We start from the raw sequence: 21,186 nt of genomic DNA, 5'->3' as shown, positions 1-21,186 counted from the left end.
AGAGTCCAGCTCCAATCACACGGCAGGAACCTGCCAAGACTCTGTCAGGACGTGACGGAAAAAACTCTGAAGAATATCTGATTTCAGTGTTTGTTTATCTGAAAATAAATGTTTTTATCTTTATGAATATAAACACTTTAAAAGGATACGTTCATTCATTGTGAAGAAGAGGAGGGCTAATGATGACCCAGTAATTATTTATTCTTTTGTGTTCATCAAGTGTCCTGAAACGACTAAACTCAACTGTTGATTTATCCAATAAATATTGATTTGTAATCACAACCTAATCAAGGGTAATGCCTCCATGCTTTTGAGATCAATTACTGACCTATTAATGAATATTGTTAATAAAGTCTAACCAACAAGGACAATTAATCCTTTAAACCAGCCAATCATGTGATGAAGTCATTGATTAATTAGTGTCTCTGAGTGTGACAATAATCAAAGTGGTTTCATTTGAAACTTGTAGGATTCACTGTCCTGGTGGGTCATCCTGTGATGGTGAGATATCACTGTCATTAAGCAGAGAAGAAGAACACGAGTGCTCCTAGGACACAATGATCACATCACATGGCATGTCATGCTCCAGAGAGTTGTGGGATTGAACAGATACCTGAGTGATCTGAGACGTATGAACAGATTGATGGGACACTAAAGATGTCCACTGTCTGTGAACATTCTTGTTAATATCCTCAGTTATGTGTTGAAGTGTCGAACTTCTTTACCTGTTCTTACCTGTGGGATAAAATGTGTTACAATAAACACCGGTCAGTTATTGACAGACAGTCCCTTAGCAGAGTACTGCCACACCTGTGCACACTGAATAAGATAAGATAATCCTTTATTGATCCAGGTATGGGTAGGACAATATCTATTTCAGATCATTGATGAAGAATTGTTTGTAAACACTTTGGACAAAGGTTCAGAGGGACCGAAACATTAATGTCATCAATTATTTGTGTTTCTGAGCAAAAGCATTGTGAGGGATTTTCTTTTTTCAACACCGGAGCTAAATGTCCAACATCCTGTCTGAGAGGGTCGTAAAACTGTATCAATCAATACAAGTTAACTGTTAACTTTCACAGTTTCACAAGCAGTTACAATTATTTACTGTAAATATATGAATGATGAGGGAAGGTTCCCTCTTAAAATCAATTTAGACGAGTTTGTTGTGACAATGATAAAAAATCTCTCTTTTTTTAGTGCCGACTCAGACACTGGTATCTCTTCATTCACAAACTCAAAACCCGTCTTTTTAACCTTGAAGGATGGAATTCTTCAGTTACGCTGAATGTTTTTAAGTATTCGGTAAAATCCAGGCTGTCAGTGTGTAAATGTTCGTGCTGCTTGTTTTAATGTCTCTTAAATCTAATTTAAGAGTTTGACTGTTTGTGGTTGAAACTGTGCTGATATTCTTGACCAGAACTAACTTAGACTTAAATAAAGGATAACCTGGTTTAAAGGTTGACTAAAACCCTCCTAATAACTTTTTTGAAATTTGTTTTATAATAGCTGCTATAATAAATTCAATAATGAGAACTTTAAAATGTGATTTAAAGGAATTATAAGCTGCTTTATGCTCAGCTTCAAAGACAGAATATTTTTCTTTATCATGAAGGTCGTAGAAACAAGAAAGCGAGAAACAAACGGTTCAGTTCTGTTAACGTTTTTCAACTTTAAAGCCACCATCTTTAATGAACTTTAACCCAGAGCCAAAGTGCCTGAACAGAACCATCAAAAGCTTTAAATGCTGCTTTAGTTTCTAAGAGTCAATATTGCCTTTCATCTGTTCATCTGAGTGGCACATGTTGTCTGAAAGACATAAGCCCATAGAAATGAGTAATACAATTAATTTAAGAAGACAGAGCTGTCCGTTGTTTTCCTTTAATTGTTGCTATAGTCACGTCTAATATTATTTGATCTTTTTATGACTTTTGTCCTTTACTCAGAGTTGATGAGGAAGTTTCAATAGTTTTATGGTTGATCTAATGAACCTTTGTGTTGAACAAATCAACTACAATAAAAAATGAATAGTTAAGAGACTAAGTGTGAAAAAGTAAAATCAGAACAAAATGAGATTCTTATTGTTTAACACTGAAGCAACTTGAAGTTTTTTCTCAGGGCTGTGCACAGAGAACATCCCTCAATAACTGATTTACACTTGTTGTTCAATTGTGCTTCGGTTGCCAGGAGACTGAATGAAGTGACCTTTGACACCGTCATCAAACAATAAACATGAATGATATTGGCACAAACAATCCCTGGCCACAGCAAAAAGTTTGACAAAGTTTAAGTTAATTATTGTCTGTCGACAGAGAATCATGTTACATGTGTTAAATTACAGTTTGTGTTGTTTTAAAAGCCTGATAAACTAATAATATTGACCAGCTTGGTTTGTTGTTAGAGCCTTGTGTGTTGATAATGTAGATTTTTACTGTTTTATGATCAATAAATTGACTGCAAATTAAAGAAGTTCTATTTTCAGTTTTCACCTGTAAGAAAACTAGCAAACATATTTAATCTTTTAATGTAGCTGTGTGAAAATCCATCGTACTGTTTTGTTTGTAAATGTCCATAATGTCTGAAAGAGTCTAATCTGTTTATTCATATGTTACATGTTCATATTCATGTAACTGCTTTAAGTACCAGCAGTCAGTGAACATGTTGTATATAGAAGCGCAGCATGAGGGGAACAATGAAGTGGTGAAACTTCACCGCACTGTTACCCTTTAACACTTGATTTGTTACTTTTTGTCAGATATGTTTGTCATGTTTTATTTCTAAATGTTCATAATGTCTGAAAAGACGAGAGTGTAATCTGTTCTTCATATATTACATGTTTATATTCATGTAACTTCTTCAGCTCTCGCGGTCAGTGAATGTTCTACATAGAGCTAGCGTAGCGTGAGGGGAACAACAGATGGTGCACATGAACATTTAATTTGATCTGTTATTGTTTCTTTTGCTTTGACTGACAAATTACACAAAGAGACATAAACAACAGTCCTGTGATATATACACACGTGTGATTGTATTTGTTGAGTTGTGTTTGAGGTCCATGTTATTGATATATTTCTGCTCCTCTGTATATGTATGTAAGTGAATGAGACACATTAGACACACCTACAACACCATGTGAAGTAGAGGCTTAAAATCAACCACAGAATTAGTTAAACATCAAACAACACTTCTTGCAGCACTGTTGTATCACATGACATCACACAGGTGTTTCTATTGTTCAGGACACTCAGTGTGGTTAACCAACAGACTGAATTTAAGCTCCAGTCAAACTAAGATTTTCTTGTTCCTTTTACTGTTTGGTTTGTTCCAGCAATGCAGTCAAAAGCAACACAGCACATCAGAGCGTCCACCACCTCTACAGTTCTCAGGTCAGTTTAACAGCCGCTCACACAAACATGATGAAACCTGTGGGTTACGTTACCTTCTGATGGTGACAATAATCTGCATGAAGCCGATGAGTGAAGGAGAAATTAAAAAGCAGCTTCAGTCAGGAAACCAACCAGAGGAAGAACAAACATGTCACTGACAGCAGGAGGTTTTCAAAGGTCTGTTATTCACATACAGCCACACCTCTCTGTGCTCGTCTTCAGACTGAAGGGTTCTTTAAGGACATGTGATCAGAGCAGCTCTGAACTTTGGGACGAACCACCTGGAACAACTGCAGTCAAACATTAACTGACAGAATAAAACTTTATGGATTATAAAGTTCTGAGGACAACAGCGTGTGTAAAGACTGTTTCTGTACAGTGTGTAAGTGGACTGTGTGTTTGCTGGCAGTGTTTACAAGGACATTGTTTTTAAATCTTCTAAACAAACATCAGGAGGGTTAATACAACTCATGTCTTATAAACATGATTGAACTGAGGTTGTCTTAATTCTCTTACAGAAAAGTTTCTGTTTGAAGTCTCCAGCCATAAAACTGTGTTGAATATCAGACAAATAGTGTGTCTTGCTGTGCGCTTTATTGTGCGAACAGACGGTCCAACAAGTCTGACAGTTTTTACACTTAGTCAAAGTCTACTCTTATTTCATTTGGATGTTAGCATTAATCCACAGCTATCTGTGTCTGTGCTCACCGTTACTGACTTGGTAGGCTGTTCAGTATTTGTCATACATTGATTTTTTTGTGACGGCCCGTGTCATGGGAGTCAGGACTGTTTGTTTTTTTCTGCAGCAGAGACGACAGGCTAACGTCGAAACGTCGGCCTAACAAGCTGCAACACAGCACAGTAACGCCTTTCCATCCACGGTCTGGTAACGTAACATCTGGGCAGAGCTAGAATAACTCACAGTACCGGCTAAGCAGGAATGTTTATATCGTAATGTTATTGATTTGATTTGTTACCGAGTTGTATTGTTGTAATGTCTGTTTAGTCAGTTATTGATTGTAGTTGAGGTTACTTATGCTTACACAAAGACATAGTCAGCATGCTAAATTGACCTCGCTCTTTCCTAACCCGGCACTCTTAAGACTTTCAGTCAGAAAATATTTTGGACTGACCTTTTGACCTTTTGACCAGACTAAACAGCCAGGGATTCAACCTCGCGGTTCTTTTTCTGGGTTTCGACCTGTCCTATGTGCTCAGTGTAAGTTGGTAGAGACAAAGGACAGCATTCAGTGGCCATCTTCAGTTCTTTGTCTCCCCTAGACGTGGTCTCTTCATGGACACAACCTCCATTTTGATCTCTGCCTGTCCTGAGACAGACATGCCCTTTTCTCTCTCTGTCAGACACACACACACACACACACACGCACACGCACACACACACACACAAATATTAGCGTTAGTTAGATTACATGTTTCGTGTTTTACTTTACTTTAACGTCTTTTTAAATAAATCACTGTGAAATAAAATGCTGTCTGTTTAATGTTGCACATGAATGAATACTGCCAACCTCTTCTGCGTTTTAACTCCTTCAACCTTCAACCTACTAGATATCAATAATTGGGTTATAGTTATTAAGTTAATTATTAATCAGAGTCTGTATTGATAGTCCAGCATACTTTATGAGACTGAGGTAATTAGATGGTTATTTTTTAACTCCCTTATGTGGTGGTGGCTTATGTGATTTCATGTAGATTAAATCATATCATTTATATTATTAATAATTATTTTTAATAATTGTTAATTTCTTTTAATAGCCATTTTTAATACCTCCCTTTACTTATGGTAAATGGACTGTACTTATATAGCGCTTTTCTAGCCTGTGCGACCACTCAAAGCTGCTTTTACACTACATATCACATTCACACATTCACACACTGATGGCAGAGGCTGCTACGTAAAGTGCCCAACTGTCAATCAGATATCACATTCATACCTGTTGGCTATGCCACCGGGAGCAATTTGGGGTTCAGTGTCTTGCCCAAGGACACTTCGACATGTAGCCTGAGGGAGCTGGGGATCGAACCTCCGACCTTCCGATTGAAAGATGACCGACTCTACCACTGAGCCACAGCCGCCCCGTGGACTTATGGAATCTGACTTAGAGGCATAGTCCGGTCCCAACACCGGCATAGACTCTAAGGGCTCTATTTACACGCAGACGGACTAAAGCGCATGGCGCTAAGTGATTGGGGGCATGTCAGACCCACTGTTACTCGGCGCACAAGAGGTTGGCTTAAAGCCCTGGATTATTCATAGGTGTGTTTTCAGCATAACATGAATCAAACCAATCAGAGCGTCCGCTGTCTGACGTTTATTAAAGTGCTGTGTGCTGACCATCAAAGAAAGGTCTGCTGTAAATGTTTATTTACTTCTTGTTTCTGCTGGATCACATGGCTGTATTCTCCAGTGTGTGTGTGATGGACACTGGACAGTGTTTTAATATCTGTGGACGCAATTGTCGGTGCCACAGGTAGTTCTGTTTGCAGTTTGTTATAAATGTACCTCTTAGTTGTGTGTGTGTGTGTTCTGCGTGAATCAGAGTGAGCTTGGTGTCTCTGTAGTTTTTGGCCCGTGCGTGGCTCGAGCAGGAATCTCCCTGAGGTGAAGCAGCACTTCTCACCAACTCAACTGAACAAACCGAAAGCAGTTTCATGTTTTAAGGAGACGAGGGAAACAAAGGCTTGTCGTCTGTCACATAATCGTTATTTCAGTGTATCTGCAAACACACACTGCTTTGTCCTCATGAGTCAAAGCGCTTCTGTGCGTCCCCGTGTGAGTGACAAGCAGACTCATGTGAACTCTCAGATGTACAGTACTGTGCAAACGTTTATGGCAAGTGTGAAAAAATGCTGGAAATTAAGAATGCTTTCAAAAATATAATAACAATTGTTTATTTTTATCAATTTACAAAATGATCAGTGAGTGAACAAAAGAAAAATCTAAATCAAATCAATATCTGGTGTTACTACCCTTTGCTTTCAAACCAGCATCAATTCTTACAGGTACACCTGCACGCAGTCAGGGATGTTGTAGGATTATAGTCAGGTGTATGATCAACCAATTATACCAGACAGGTGCTAATGATCATCAGTGTCACATGTAGGTTGAAACACAGTCATTAAGTGAAACAGAAACAGCTGTGTAGGAGGCTTAAAACTGGCTGAGGAACAGCCAAACTCTGCTACCAAGGTGAGGCTGTGGAAGACAGTTTCATGTCACAGGTCAGACACCATGGCAAGACTGAGCACAGCAACAAGACACCAGGTAGTTATACTGCATCAGCAAGGTCTCTCCCAGACAAAGATTTCAAAGCACACTGGGGTTTCAAGATGTGCTGTTCAAGCTCTTTGGAAGAAGCTCAAAGAAACGGGCGACGTTGAGGATCGTAGACGCAGTGGTCGGCCGAGGAAACTTAGTGCAGCAGATGAAAAACACATCGAGCTTATTTCCCTTCCAAATGGGAAGATGTCCAGCAGTGCCATCAGCTCAGAACTGGCAGAAACCAGTGGGACCCAGGTACACCCATCTACTGTCCGGAGAAGACTGGCCACAAGTGGTCTTCATGGAAGAGCTGCAGCCAAAAAGGCTCCGACATGGAAACAAGGCCAAGCCACTCAACGATGCACAAACACATAGGAACTGGGCTGCAGAGAAATGGCAGCAGGTGCTCTGGACTGATGAGTCAGAATGTGAAATATTTGGCTGCAGCAGAAGGCAGTTTGTTCGCCGAAGGGCTGGAGAGCGCTACGATAATGAGTGTCTGCAGGCAGCAGTGAAGCATGCTGGAGGTTCCTTCAAGTTTGGGGCTGCATTTCTGCAAATGGAGTCAGAGATTTGGTCAGGATTAATGGTGTCCTCAATGCTGAGAAATACAGGCAGATACTTATCCATCATGCAATACCATCAGGGAGGCGTATGATTGGCCCCAAATGTATTCTGCAGCAGGACAACGACCCAAAACATACAGCCAGTGTCATGAAGAACTATCTTCAGCGTGAAGAAGAACAAGAAGTCCTGGAAGTGATGGTATGGCCCCCACAGAGCCCTGATCTCAACATCATGGAGTCTGTCTGGGATGACATGAAGAGACAGAAGGATCTGAGGAAGCCTACATCCACAGGAGATCTGTGGTTAGTTCTCCAACATGTTTGGAACACGTACCAGCCGAGTTCCTTCAGAAACTGTGTGCAAGTGTACCGAGAAGAACTGATGCTGTTTAGAAGGCAAAGGGTGGTCACACCAGATATTGATCTGATTTAGATTTCTCTTCTGTTCATTCACTGCATTTTGTTAACTGATGAAAATAAACTATTAACACTTCCATGTTTGAAAGCATTCTTAGTTTACAGCATGTTTTCACACCTGCCTGAAACTTTTGCACAGCACTGTATGTCCATAATGCACCCTTTAAATAGCAGAGACAGACTTTAGACTCCAGACCAGGTTTTGGTTGGTTTAAGGAGCAGTTGCTTTCTGTATCCTGAAGATAGCAACGCGTCACCATTTTACCTGACCACACCTCATTTAAAGACCAACACACCTATGGGTGCTAGCGTGGGTGCAAGATCACTTGCTATTGGAGACTTGCTCGTGGAAACTCGCAGTGACACTTATGGTGAGAGCCAGAGTTCTAAACTCAATGCTTAAAGGAGAACTCCACAAACCAATGGGTGACATTATGGTGGCTGCGTCCATTGTTGTAGACTATGGTGAAAACATGAGCTGATAATTGATGTGAAAGAGAACTCATCATGACACCAGCTCATCCACACGTCCACGTGATCAAAAGCAAATTCAACAAACACAGGAAACTTTTGTTTTGTTTTAGCTTCTGCACACAGAAGGTACAAACTTATCAGCCTCACCTGCAGAAAGAAAGAGAGAGCAGACAGGAAGATCCCCTGAGGTCACAGGACTGGAACTTCAAAATAAAAGTATTTAAATGTTTAAACCCACGGGAGGAAAAGAATGAAGGCCTCTTTATTTTGTCTTTTTGCAGACATGGTAACATACTTGTTTTTAGGAATGTTGTCGAAAGATTTGTCATGAAGGTAATAAACTGTGGTTCTCACTGTGTACCTCCTGTCGTCTGGTCTGCGTCCCCGACTTCTGTTCCACTACTGTGAGTACATCTCTGCTCATAAATCTCTTTAATAAACTTACTCTGATGATTTAACAAACTCTCAGACTCTTCAGTGAGCTTGTCGCGCCTCCATTCAGTGATTACATCCGGTCATGGCCACACACAGACCCAGCTGTTTCAAGTGAGTCGAGTCCATCTTTTGCTCTAAACGCACATTTGGCAGAGGCGCTGCTCATGAGAAAGACTCTGTGTTTATGTGAATATACAGCATTTAGCTTGAGAGACATATCTAGTGATTTTCACGTATTGCTCAGGACGACAAAGCTTCAAACGCTAGCCTATGTAGCTAACTCTCGCCTTGTCATGCCGTGTACATGCCCCCAATACACTGTGTATTCACGTGTAAAGTGTTCCTTTGTCATGTATTGATCAAAGGTGATTACCTGAGAAGCTCCCTGTATGGCCCCGGTTAATGCGGACTGTGTCAGGACAAATTGTTGCTACACATGTCTAAATGTTTCTGTGGAGATGCTCCAGCTGCTCAGTAATGGAACGCTATGATCTGAGCTGTTGAATTAAAATCCCTCTTTTCCCTCACGTCACCTGTAGTGCTGCTGTGGTCATCCTGCTCCCGGGCTGTGCAGCTGCTCCCTGCAGATCCTCTCAAGGACATCCCTTCAGCAGTCCTCTGCAACAAGCACTCAGAACTTACAACTGTCTGTAGAAACATGTTTCAGTACAAGTTTGTCCACCAGTTAGCCAGTAAACAATGTCCGTGAGCTTTTAGAGAAGAGGTCCTGTTGGAAGAAGTATCGAGCTAAAAGGGTCAATTTACTTGTTTATTTGGATCCTCAGGAGCTGGTGCTAACTACTTATCCTGGGGTCCACACATGTAAACATTACACTAAAATATTCAACAATAGGGGGCACTTTGGGGGGGATCCCAAACTTAGGGGCCTCTGACACACTGTAATTAGTGGGCTGTGCACGCAAAGCCCACTATGGACACCTCTATAGCAAAGCTATAGGTGTCCATAGTGGGTCTTGTCTATTTAAGTTGTATTTGAACTTTTTTCCTACGATGTTTCGTTTTTGAACGGTGACCCTTTAAAGATGGTGAGTTATTTTGGAAAAATTCAGGATTTATAATGGGTGTGTATTGCGGAATGTTCGTGCAGAGCTAATTGACAGAGTGCGGAGACTCAAAAAAACCTCTCAGAAATTCTCTCTCTCTCTCACGACCCCAGCCACAAATTACACAGTAGAACTGTGATTTTTTCACAGAGTTGTTGCCACACTTGTCTTCTTTCTCCCAATGTGTCTACTTTATCAGTAGGATTTACGGTTTTTGATTTATCTGCCCCTAACCGACAAGAGTAGCTCTCAACTGCTCCATTTACTCCAATGTTAATCGGGAGGAGGATTTTCCAGGATTTTCGAAACTGCACCTGTTTTTAACTCGCTCCTATTACCACATTTTAGAAGCTAGGACCACAAAAACTTATGTCTGTGTTCTTTAAGGCCTTTCTGGCTTGATGGTGAAGAAATTTTGCCGATATCATGTTTGGTTTGGAAGAAATGGCAGTAGTTTGACGTCCTAAATGTGAGCCAGAAATCACGCTCAGATCAGCTGTCACAGACACCAGCTGTGGTCACATAAGCCGTTTCTAGGGCCTTCCGACAACCATCACCGCGGCAACCGAGATCAACTGGGCCAATTAATTATTCAGACTCAAAAAAACTCTCAGAAATTCTCTCTTTCCGTGACGACCCCAGCCACAAATTACACAGTAGAACAGTGATTTTTCACAAAGTTGTAGCCACACTTGTCTTCTTTCTCCCAATCTGTCTACTTTATCAGTAGGACTTATGGTTTTTGATTTATCTGCCTGTAACCGACAAGAGTAGCGCTCAACTGCTCCATTCACTCCAATGTAAATCACACAGACAGACAGACAGACGACAGACACACACAGAGACAGACAGACAGACAGACGGACAACAGACACACAACCACACACACAAGACAGACAGACAGACAGATGACAGACACACACACAGAGACACACACAAGACAGTGCACAGATATCAGCCATCTCATTTGACAAATCACCTCGGATACAGATGACAGACAACACAGGAGGACTCTGATTGGACAGTTGTGTGTGTGTGGTTTTTTCTGCCATGATATAACCTTCTGCTCCGCGCTGATCGATCCCCTTTGATCTACTCGTAGGTAAGTACCGGTCATGTTCGACATTAGCATACTGAAATCGTTAATAAAAGTGGATTTTATTGAAGCTAGACATTACTATCTCTCCCATGATCACGATTACTCATGATTTGGGAAAAATGAATGTACTTGTTTATGGTCGGTCTGTTTCAGCAACATTAATCCGGAGGTACTTGGGTCCGGATTAGCGAGTAGCCGAGCTAACGCTAACGGAGCGTTAGCAGTTAGCTTGGCTAGTCGGAGCCCAGTAGCTCCGGGCCAACAGGGGTTAGCAAAGCTATAGGCTATCCATAAGTACAGAATGTGTCTGTCTAGACTGTTAGCTAAATGTTATCTGTTACAAAATGACGGTGTATGCCTGTTTGTTTATGTTCCAAGTTTAGTTTTAGTTTGTAACAAATACCATAGATGAAGACGCTGAGAATGAATGGTAGGTGGTGAAATGAATACATTGTAGTATAGTATCATAGCATTGGCAATCCTCATTGACAATGAATGGGGCTGTGTGAAAAAAATGAAACTTTCTTTTTCAAAAATCATATTATCAATGTACGTGGGGTTCACACGCGCACAGACATGCAGCGCAGCACAGCCCACTCTCGCGATTTCCCAACGGGGAATTGTCTAGTTGTAAATGGAGTGCACTTATATAACCCTTCACAGTCTTTCAGTTTTGCATTTTTGTGGTGACAAACAAGAGCGTGGAGCTGGTGAAAAGTTAGAAGCTAAAGCTAGCGCTAGCTAAAGCCCTAAATTATTTCATGAGGAAAAAAAGAACAGCCGACTCCTGAGATCAACTTTTAGTAAAACAAAACACTGAAAGACATTTTCAAGTCAATCACAGGTAGCCCCGCCCTAACCCCTCCCCTCTTCCTGGTCTGTGTGACTCTCAATGGGAGCATCAGTGACTAAATGAACATCATGCTGTGTTGAAGAAGACTTGAAACTAGAGACTGAGACCATAAACTCATCAGGAACATGAAACTAGAGACTGAGACCATAAACTCATCAGGAACATGTTTACTGAGGGAATACATCAGGAGAGGAGGAGGAGCATGTTCTCATAGACTTAGGAGTCGCCCCCTGCTGGACATTAGAGAGAATGCAGGTTTAAGGCTGTCCGGGCTCCTTTTGTCCGACCTGGAGGTTTTATTCACTGCATACAGTCTATGGATCAGAACTTTCCCAGGTTGAATTCAGTGAGCACATCCTGCAGCGGTGCCTCTGATTGGACGATCCCGACCTCTCTTATTACCACAGGTTCCAGTTCAATCCTTTGTCCTCTGTTAACATGAAGGTGGCTTCACTTTGTCTTTTACAGTTGAGTTAAATGTAAAGTTTAAAAGTGAGAATAAAGGATTGTTCAATAAAAAGCAAACTAAGTATCATGTATTTTGTTGTAAATGCTTTTTTATTAACACTAATACAAATTTTACATTCAAACTTACATGAAACTATATTCTGACTCGTTTCCAACTTTAGGTTAAACACACAATTCAAAGCTCGAGAAATCTTTCAAACAAAAAATGATTCAAATTAGTTTCATCTTCACATGAAAGAAAAACATTTTAAACTTTTCCTCTTTCATTAAATGAGAACCACTACAGCCACAAACAGCTGCTACATGCAGCTCTTTAACACTTCATTAAAGTGAATATGAATAAGTTCAGACCTGAGGAGATCAATTCAGTATTTTTAGAAGAAAATCATTCTTGGCATTTTTGACACAACAAGACAATTATTAACAGAAGTGAAGCCTCGTCCACCAACATCTGTGACCACAAGACGACCACAAGATGTGAAGGTGACTCCTACAGAGAGCACAGAGACACTGAGGAACCAGGTAACCAGAACCCAAACCCAGGATAAAGAGGTTCAGTGAAGGTGGTGCTGAAGGTGTGGAGGTGGATCAGTGTGTCAGAGGAGACTCTGTAGAAGGACAGAGTGCCAGCAGGACAGTCCACATACACTGCTACTCTGTGAGAGACAGAGGACGAGGAGAGAGGGAGGTCTGTTCTTCTGTTATTGTGAAGGACAGAGTAACCACCATCAGAGCAGATCAGACTCCAGGACTGATCATTATATCCAAACAAACAGTCATCACTGTCTCCTCTCCTTCTGATTCCTCTGTAACTCACTGATATATAAACCTTTCCTCTCCACTCGACCTCCCAGTAACAGCGACCAGTCAGACCATTTCTACACAGCAGCTGAGGCCAGTAATCAAATCTGTCTGGATGATGAGGATATGACTGATTCTCACTCACATGTGTCACCTCCCTGTTGTTGTCAGACAGTTTGAGCTCTCTGTTTACTGTGTTTGAGTCCAGAGTGAGTTCACAGAAATCTGATGGAGAGAAAAAGACACAACACAGCAGCAGTTTATCATCAGACACACCTGAAGGGTTTATTCTTTGTTACCTGACAGTCTGCTGTTTGGTCATCATGAGTCAAACTGATTCCACACTTACACTTCTTCAGACCAGGTTTTAACCTCTGCTCTCCACCATGGTCCACCCTGGAGGAAGAAACAGTCACAATGATTTTCTGTCCCAAAGACAAGAAGGAGTTTCTCTGTGAGCAGCAAACCCTTTGAAATGTAACAATGTATTATCTTTTATCATTTCTCATTGTTTTTACTTTACATTTACAGAAAAATTATCACAGTAAGGATATCTTTAGATTTTAACAGAAGCAGTTTGTAAAATGGTAAATTGTTTAACAACAGCACATCAGCATATCCACGAACTGAGGAATTACGAGACACCAGTTTAATGTTGAACAAAATAATACCTGCTACCAGGTAAGTTAGAACTAGGGCTGTCAATCGAATAAAATTTTTAATCGCAATTAATCGCATGGTTGTCCAAAGTTAACTCGTGATTAATCGCACATTTTTTACCTGTTGTTAATGTACCTTAAAGAGATATTTTTTAAAGTGTTTAATCCGCTTATCAACATGGGAATGGACAAATATGCTTCCTTAATGTATGTTTGTTTATTATTACTGCAACCTTCTAAAACAATGAGAAATACTGTCCAGAATATTCTACAGAATAACCTCAAAGGTTCTGCACGCTCAAACACACACATCAAGAACATGACAATCATCGCATATATCAGTGATTCCTGTGAGAAGCACGTCACATGCAGACTTACTCAGTCTGGATTAAACTCTTTCTAGATGCTGATTTCTTCCTTCCACAGTTTGATTGTTCTCTCTGCTTCACCTTAATTCATGTTTTAATTCACAAACTACTTTAATCTGATCTCTTTGCTTCAGTCCCCCAACACACCTGCACCTCTGCGCTCTGCACAGCTTCTGGCCCCGCCCCCTCTCTCTGTCTGTCTGCTGTGTCTTCATCAGCAGTCTGTTTCATTAAGTCACAACATTTAAATATTTTCTCTAACAATTCAGTTCTCACAGCCCGTGAGCCGCGTGTGCACGAGGGACGTTATTAATGACCTAAACAATCGATCGTTACCGAATGACATCTGCACCTTTGATAAGCTTTATAAACAGCGACAATGCTTTTACAATGGGGACACACGGAGACACACAGTAGGAGTGTTTACATTGCGTTACAGAGCTGCATATGATTGTGTGCAGACAGAGAGTGTCCTGGTGTCACTGTGTCAGTGCTCTTCCTCAACAAGGAGAGCGGGCGAACGACCGTTCATTTGGAGCGGAGTCGTTTAATTACACAGAAATGTGAAGCAGCGGCAAAATGTATGTAGCGGAAACACTGCCGGTGGTGACTCCGTTCACATCGACAGTAAATACAAATAACTTCTGTCTTGTCCAGAGAACCATCGAGCAGGGCGTTGAGGCTGAACATTTAAAAGACCCTTTTCTTTATCCATTTCTGCTCACGGAGGTTTGTTTCTGCTCGCTATCCACAACATTGCGGCTGCATCGCTTCCTGATTTCTCACTCAACACACTCACACTCAGCTACGGGGCGGGCGGAGGGTCAAAATAATTAGTGGCGTCAAAAGGAATGTGAGTTAACGCGTTATGAACACGATTACTTTGACAGCCCTAGTTAGAACACATAAAATGTTATTATTATGTCCATGGTCAACAACAAACTTTCCTGTCCAGCCTGAAAGATTGACTTCATAGTTCCAAAGTCCAAGTCCAAAATATAATTTAGAAGTCTTTCAATAAAATCAAGCTTTTCATGTCAACAGTCTCTCCATGTTACTTTGAGAAAAATAATAAGTCCTTCATAATGATGAACCACAGCAGGACATAAAATAATACAGAAATCAGAGTCACGCAGTCTTTGAGCTCTTGTTGTCTGTCTATACCTGAGAGTGTCCAGTCTCCAGTGTGGATCCTCCAGCCCAGCAGAGAGCAGCTTCACTCCTGAGTCTCCTGGATGATTGTAGCTCAGGTCCAGCTCTCTCAGGTGGGAGGGGTTGGAGCTCAGAGCTGAGGCCAGAGAAGAACATCCTCCCTCTGTGATCAGACATCCTGACAGCCTGATTATAAAATAAAACACTGTGAACTTCTGATTTTGACAGTCTTCATTTGGAATGAACTAAAACAAACAAGTGTTCAACAAACAGCTGAAATCTGACCTGAGAGTTTCCAGTTTACAGTGTGGACTCTTCAGTCCAGCAGACAGCAGCTTCACTCCTGAATCCTGCAGGTTGTTGTTACTCAGGTCCAGCTCTCTCAGACTACAGGACTGTGAGCTGAGGACTGAGGACAGAGCTTCACAGCTTCTCTCTGACAGGTAACAGGAACTAAGCCTGATGAATAAGTTAGACAAGAGAAGGTTTAACTTCTAAACTATGAACCAAAGCAGTGTGTTAAATACTGTATGAAACAGTAACTGGATGAACAGCTGCTGAAGGTAATCAAGTGACAAATCCACGTACAGAGCTTTGTTGGAGGCTTTGACCACTGGCAGCAGCCTCAGAAGAGCCTCCTCTGAAGCAGAGTACTTCTTCAGGTCAAACACGTCCAGATCTTTTTCTGATGACAGTAAGATGAAGCCCAGAGCTGACCACTGAGCAGGAGACAGCTTGCCTGTGGAGAGACGTCCTGATCTCAGGGACTGTTGGATCTGCTCCACTAGAGAGCGATCATTCAGTTCATTCAGACAGTGGAACAGATTGATGCTTTTCTCTGCAGACAGATTCTCATTGATCTTTGTGTTGATGTACTCGACTGTTTTCTGATTGGTCTGTGAACCACTTCCTGTCTGTGTCAGCAGGCCACGCAGGAGAATCTGATTGGTCTGCAGTGAAAGACCGAGGAGGAAGCGGAGGAACAAGTCCAGGTGTCCATTTGGACTCTGTAAGGCCTGGTCCACAGCACTCTGATGGAGATGTTTCAGTTTATGTTTGTCTTTAAAGAGTTTAGAGATCTGGGATGTTGTTTGTTCTTCTGACATCAGATTGACACCAGAGTTGATGAACGTCAGATGGACATGAAGAGCAGCCAGAAACTCCTGAACGCTCAGATGGACGAAGCAGAACACCGTGTCCTGGTACAGTCCTCTCTCCTCTTTAAAGACCTGTGTGAACACTCCTGAGTACACTGAGGCTGCTCTGATATCGATGCCACACTCTGTCAGGTCTGACTCATAGAAGATCAGGTTTCCTTTCTGCAGCTGCTCAAAAGACAGTTTTCCCAGAGACTCGATCATCTTCCTGCTCTCTGGACTCCAGTGTGGATCCGTCTCAGCTCCTCCATCATACTTGATGTTCTTCTGTTTGGTCTGAACCACCAGGAAGTGAATGTACATCTCAGTCAGAGTCTTGGGCAGCTCTCCTCCCTGTCTGGTCTTCAACACGTCCTCCAGAACTGTAGCAGTGATCCAGCAGAAGACTGGGATGTGGCACATGATGTGGAGGCTTCGGGATGTCTTGATGTGGGAGATGATTCTGCTGGCCTGCTCCTCATCTCTGAATCTCTTCCTGAAGTACTCCTCCTTCTGAGGGTCAGTGAACCCTCTGACCTCTGTCACCATGTCAACACACTCAGGAGGGATCTGATTGGCTGCTGCAGGTCGTGTGGTTATCCAGAGGCGAGCAGAGGGAAGCAGTTTCCCCCTGATGAGGTTTGTCAGCAGCACATCCACTGAGGTGGACTCTGTGACATCAGTCAGGATCTCATTGTTGTGGAAGTCCAGAGGAAGTCGACACTCATCCAGACCGTCAAAGATGAACACAACCTGGAACTCTTCAAACCTGCAGATTCCTGCTTCTTTGGTTTCAGTGAAGAAGTGATGAACAAGTTCCACCAAGCTGAACTTCTTCTCTTTCAGCACATTCAGCTCTCTGAAGGTGAAGGGAAACATGAACTGTATGTCCTGGTTGGCTTTGTCTTCAGCCCAGTCCAGAGTGAACTTCTGTGTTAAGACAGTTTTCCCAATGCCAGCCACTCCCTTTGTCATCACTGTTCTGATTGGTCCATCTCTTCCAGGTGAGGCTTTAAAGATGTCTTCTTGTCTGATGGTTGTTTCTGGTCTGTCTGGTTTCCTGGATGCTGATTCGATCTGTCTGACCTCATGTTCATCATTGACCTCTCCAGTCCCTCCCTCTGTGATGTAGAGCTCTGTGTAGATCTGATTCAGAAGGGTTGGGTTTCCTGCTTTAGCGATCCCCTCAAACACACACTGGAACTTCTCCTTCAGGTTAGACTTGAGTTTCTGTCGGCACTCTGCAGCAGCAGCTCCTGAAAGAACAAACATGAAATGTGATTAATAAGTTTAAGCTTCAATCAATCAGATGAATTTAAACTTTAAGACATCAGGATGGTATTTATTTCCCTCCTCTCTGAAATCTCTTCAGCTCATCAGGTGTGAACAGTTTCTCACAGGTCATAGATGTGATCAAATGTGTGCATCATATAAACAGCAGAGTTTTAAATGTGACCCTCTCCCATGTTGCCTCTATTTCCTCTTTCCATCATGTTAAATGTGTTAAAATCCTCTTACTGCTCTGCAGACAGTCAGCCAGCTCCTCCTGCTTCATTCTCCTCAGGAAGTGCAGTGTGATCTTCACAAATGCCTCTCTGCTGCTCCTCCTCTGCTCCTCCTCCTCTGCTCCTCCTCCTCACTGTCCAACACCTCCTCATCCTCCCTCTGACTCTCTAAGCATTCTGGGTAATCTGGACTCAGACCCCTCTGGATCTCCTTCAGCTCGTTCTTCACAAAACTGACGATGTTCTCCTCCAGCAGCTGGAACAGAACGAGAAGTGAACTTTGACTTGTAGAAGTCAACATCAGATCATCAGTGACAGACAGAAAGCCTGCTGGTCTGCAGAGTGCAGCATGGACACTGGATCACGATGGTAGTTCAGTGTTTAGTCTGTGGATGGTCCTGTCTCCTAGAAACTAAGTTCATATCAGATGAGATTCATGTTGGAGAAATATCCTGCTCTGGTTTCACACAGAAAAAGTCTGCAGTGACTTTGGACACGATGTGTTTGTTAGAATGAAGCTGAAACCACAAACTGACATGAACATGAACCAAAGTGTTTCTGTTGTTTAAACACAAACTGACTCAGTCTGTGAACTCTGCTCTCTGCTGCCAAAGTCTGTGTGAGACCACCATCCACCACGACCTCTGACCTCTGACTTCTGACTCTGTGAGGTACAGAAAGGCTTCCTTCAGTCCATCAAACACTGACTGTGAACATGATTCAGGCAGAGATGATGTTTGCAGTCATCAGGAAACAATTCAGGAACATAAAAATGTCCTTGTAAGTAAACTGTGATTCTCAGTAGTCGCTGTGTTTGTTCGTTTACACACCATAAATATGGAGTCCAGCTGTGTTTGATGCTGCTGGGCAGACGGACCAATGGGAACCTCCGACCTCTGCTGCTGACCTCTGTGGAGCAAATATAATATACTGTATATAATACAATGACACACAGTGTTACATGTGAGAGATTCTATCTGGTGGAGCCTGTTAGAAACACTGCTGGATCCTCCGACACACACAGGACACACATGAAGCTACATGCTCAGTTATTTATGATTATAAATATAATTTTAGTCAGTTTGTTCATAAAGGAGCTCACTTGCTGAAATGCTTTTTGTGTAACTTGGTGTAAAACTTTCTTAAGTGGTCACTGTTGTTGTTTGTCAGGCTGTATGTACGGGAGACTCTCTGCTGCTGGATCCTGATGGAAACACAAACACTGATAAATGTTCAGGTTCAGACATAAAACACTGATGACTGCGTTTTATTTGAAATGTTTTTATACAGAAGTATGTTCTGTTTTAATTTCTTACATTTGATTATTGATCATCTTTCCATCTTTGAACTCGATAAGTCGACCCATCGACCAGTCACTCTTTAAGGACACACAGCTGGGTTCAGGTTCAGGTCCAGGTCCAGGTCCAGCAGAGTCTGGTCTGTGCTGCTGCTCTGGCCTTCAACACAACACACACAGAGCTGTGAGTGTGAATAATGATGGTGACCTCTAACATCTCTGATTTGTTTGAAAGCAGCGTCCCTCATTCGCCCGTTATGCTCATTCTAAATGATCTGTCCAAGCTGGGCTTGACACTGATCAAGAAGTGGGCATTACTAGCCGGGCTTACAGCAGCAAAGAAATTGGTTGCTACGCACTGGAAGCCACCTCATACCCTCTCTTTTCCAGCGTGGGTCCTAATATACCTGGATATCGTGTATTTGAAGCTATCGACAGCCCGTGTGCACGGGGCAAATGAGTCAACAATAGAGATGTGGAGTTCAGTCTCACTGAACCTTAAAGTTCTATTGGAATAAAGTTTTTGTCAGGAGCTATGGCCTGGATCCCTGGGGGGAGGGGATGGGTGGTGGCCCTTAAGTGGAAGGGCTGCTTATGTTTTGTTTTGTTTGTTTTTCTTTATCTCCAGTTTCTATTTTTTTTTCTTTTGAATACTGACTATGTACATTGTTGTTACTCATGTCCAGAATTACATTTTTTCTGACATTGTGATGTGTTATGAACCGAACATCAATAAAAGGAAATTTTAATGTTTTAATACAAAACAACAGAAGAACGTTTAACTTCTCACCTTTGATCATCAGAGTCATTTCCATCTTTGAACTCAATAGGTTTACCCATGGACCGGTCACTCTTTAAGGACACACAGCTGGGTTCAGGTCCAGGTCCAGCAGAGTCTGCTCTCTCATGTTTGACACTGAAAGAATCACAAACACTGATAAAATGCTGCTGCCAACAACTTTGAAATGTTTTAAAACTGATAGTAAACAAGAAATAAACTATGAAATAAATCATTACTTCTGGTTATCAGACTGATGTCCATCTTTGAACTCAATTGGTTTACCCATAGACCGGTCACTCTTTAAGGACACACAGCTGGGAGCAGGTCCAGGTCCAGGTCCAGCAGAGTCTGGTCCGTGCTGCTGCTCTGGCCTTCAACACAACACACACAGAGCTGTGATTGTGAATAATGATGGTGGAGTGATGTGAGTGCTGAGCTCTGACATGGAGAAGAGTCATGGACAGTTAGAGATCCTCATCTCACCTCTGAGCTTTGGTCTGGCTGTCATGTTCCCCACACAGAGTGGTTTTAGAGGGAGGGGCTCCCTCCTCTCTGTCCTCACGCTGACTCATAGCAGAGCCCCCACCTTCACACAAACACAACAACATGCTCCTTCAGTACAACCAGCTGCACATCACAGAGACACATTAGTTCTCATTCCTCTCAATAACATGACACATATTCAGAAACCTTGTTGGAGCCCCAAACAGGAAGTGATGAGCCCAAAGTGTGTGACACAGCCCCCAGACTCACCCATAAACACAGCATGTTGACCACAATAATATATTAGATACATGAGACATATTTAAATCTTTAAATCATGTCACATCTTTAACAGACACATGATGGGTCTCATTTCCTGTTCCTGTGGGGCCCCTGACAGCTGAGGGGCCCTGAGACACCACTGAGTCCACCTCCACCCTGGGCTGGCTCTGCTCCACCTGGAAAGGATGTGAAGCCTCGGGACAGTGGAGACCTGGACCGGGCTGAAGGCTCTTCAGTGAAACCGAGTCAGTGTTGGAAGACGGCCAGTATCAACAGTTTCAAAACAAAAGCACCTGAGCCAAGTTGATCGGAGCTGTCGGACCAGTTCAGACACTCCCTGCACTTTTCACTCATGGTGTGACTCAGGTTAAAATCAAAGTGCTGCTGATTCTACTCGACAAACACAAACTGTATCACACATAAATCTGTGTGAAATCACTGTTCTCTAAGAGAGAGAAACTCTACAGCACATTTCAAACAGCCAATCAGCATCAAGAAGCACCTGTACAGTTAAACAGTGATACAGCACAATGTGAGCACAGTGAGGTCATCAAACATGGACAGATTTCTCTGGAAGGATTCTCACCAGTTGGACTGACTTCAGGTCAGCTTACAAACACTTTCACCTTCATGTGAGGAGAGAAGAAGCTGCTGGTTTGTCCCTCGTCAGTCCT

At 42.3% G+C, this 21,186-nt stretch overlaps 1 pseudogene; it reads right to left on the bottom strand.

Moving 5' to 3' along the window:
• Positions 1 to 12,196: 12,196 nt before the first annotated feature.
• Positions 12,197 to 21,186, bottom strand: LOC138585148 (NLR family CARD domain-containing protein 3-like; annotated as a pseudogene).

Source organism: Semicossyphus pulcher, unplaced genomic scaffold (genome assembly GCF_022749685.1).
Source record: "Semicossyphus pulcher isolate SPU_LCO1_2020_fin unplaced genomic scaffold, fSemPul1.0.p SCAF_11, whole genome shotgun sequence".
NCBI classification, from domain to species: Eukaryota; Metazoa; Chordata; class Actinopteri; order Labriformes; family Labridae; genus Semicossyphus; species Semicossyphus pulcher.
This window is presented reverse-complemented; position numbering and strand designations above follow the sequence as displayed.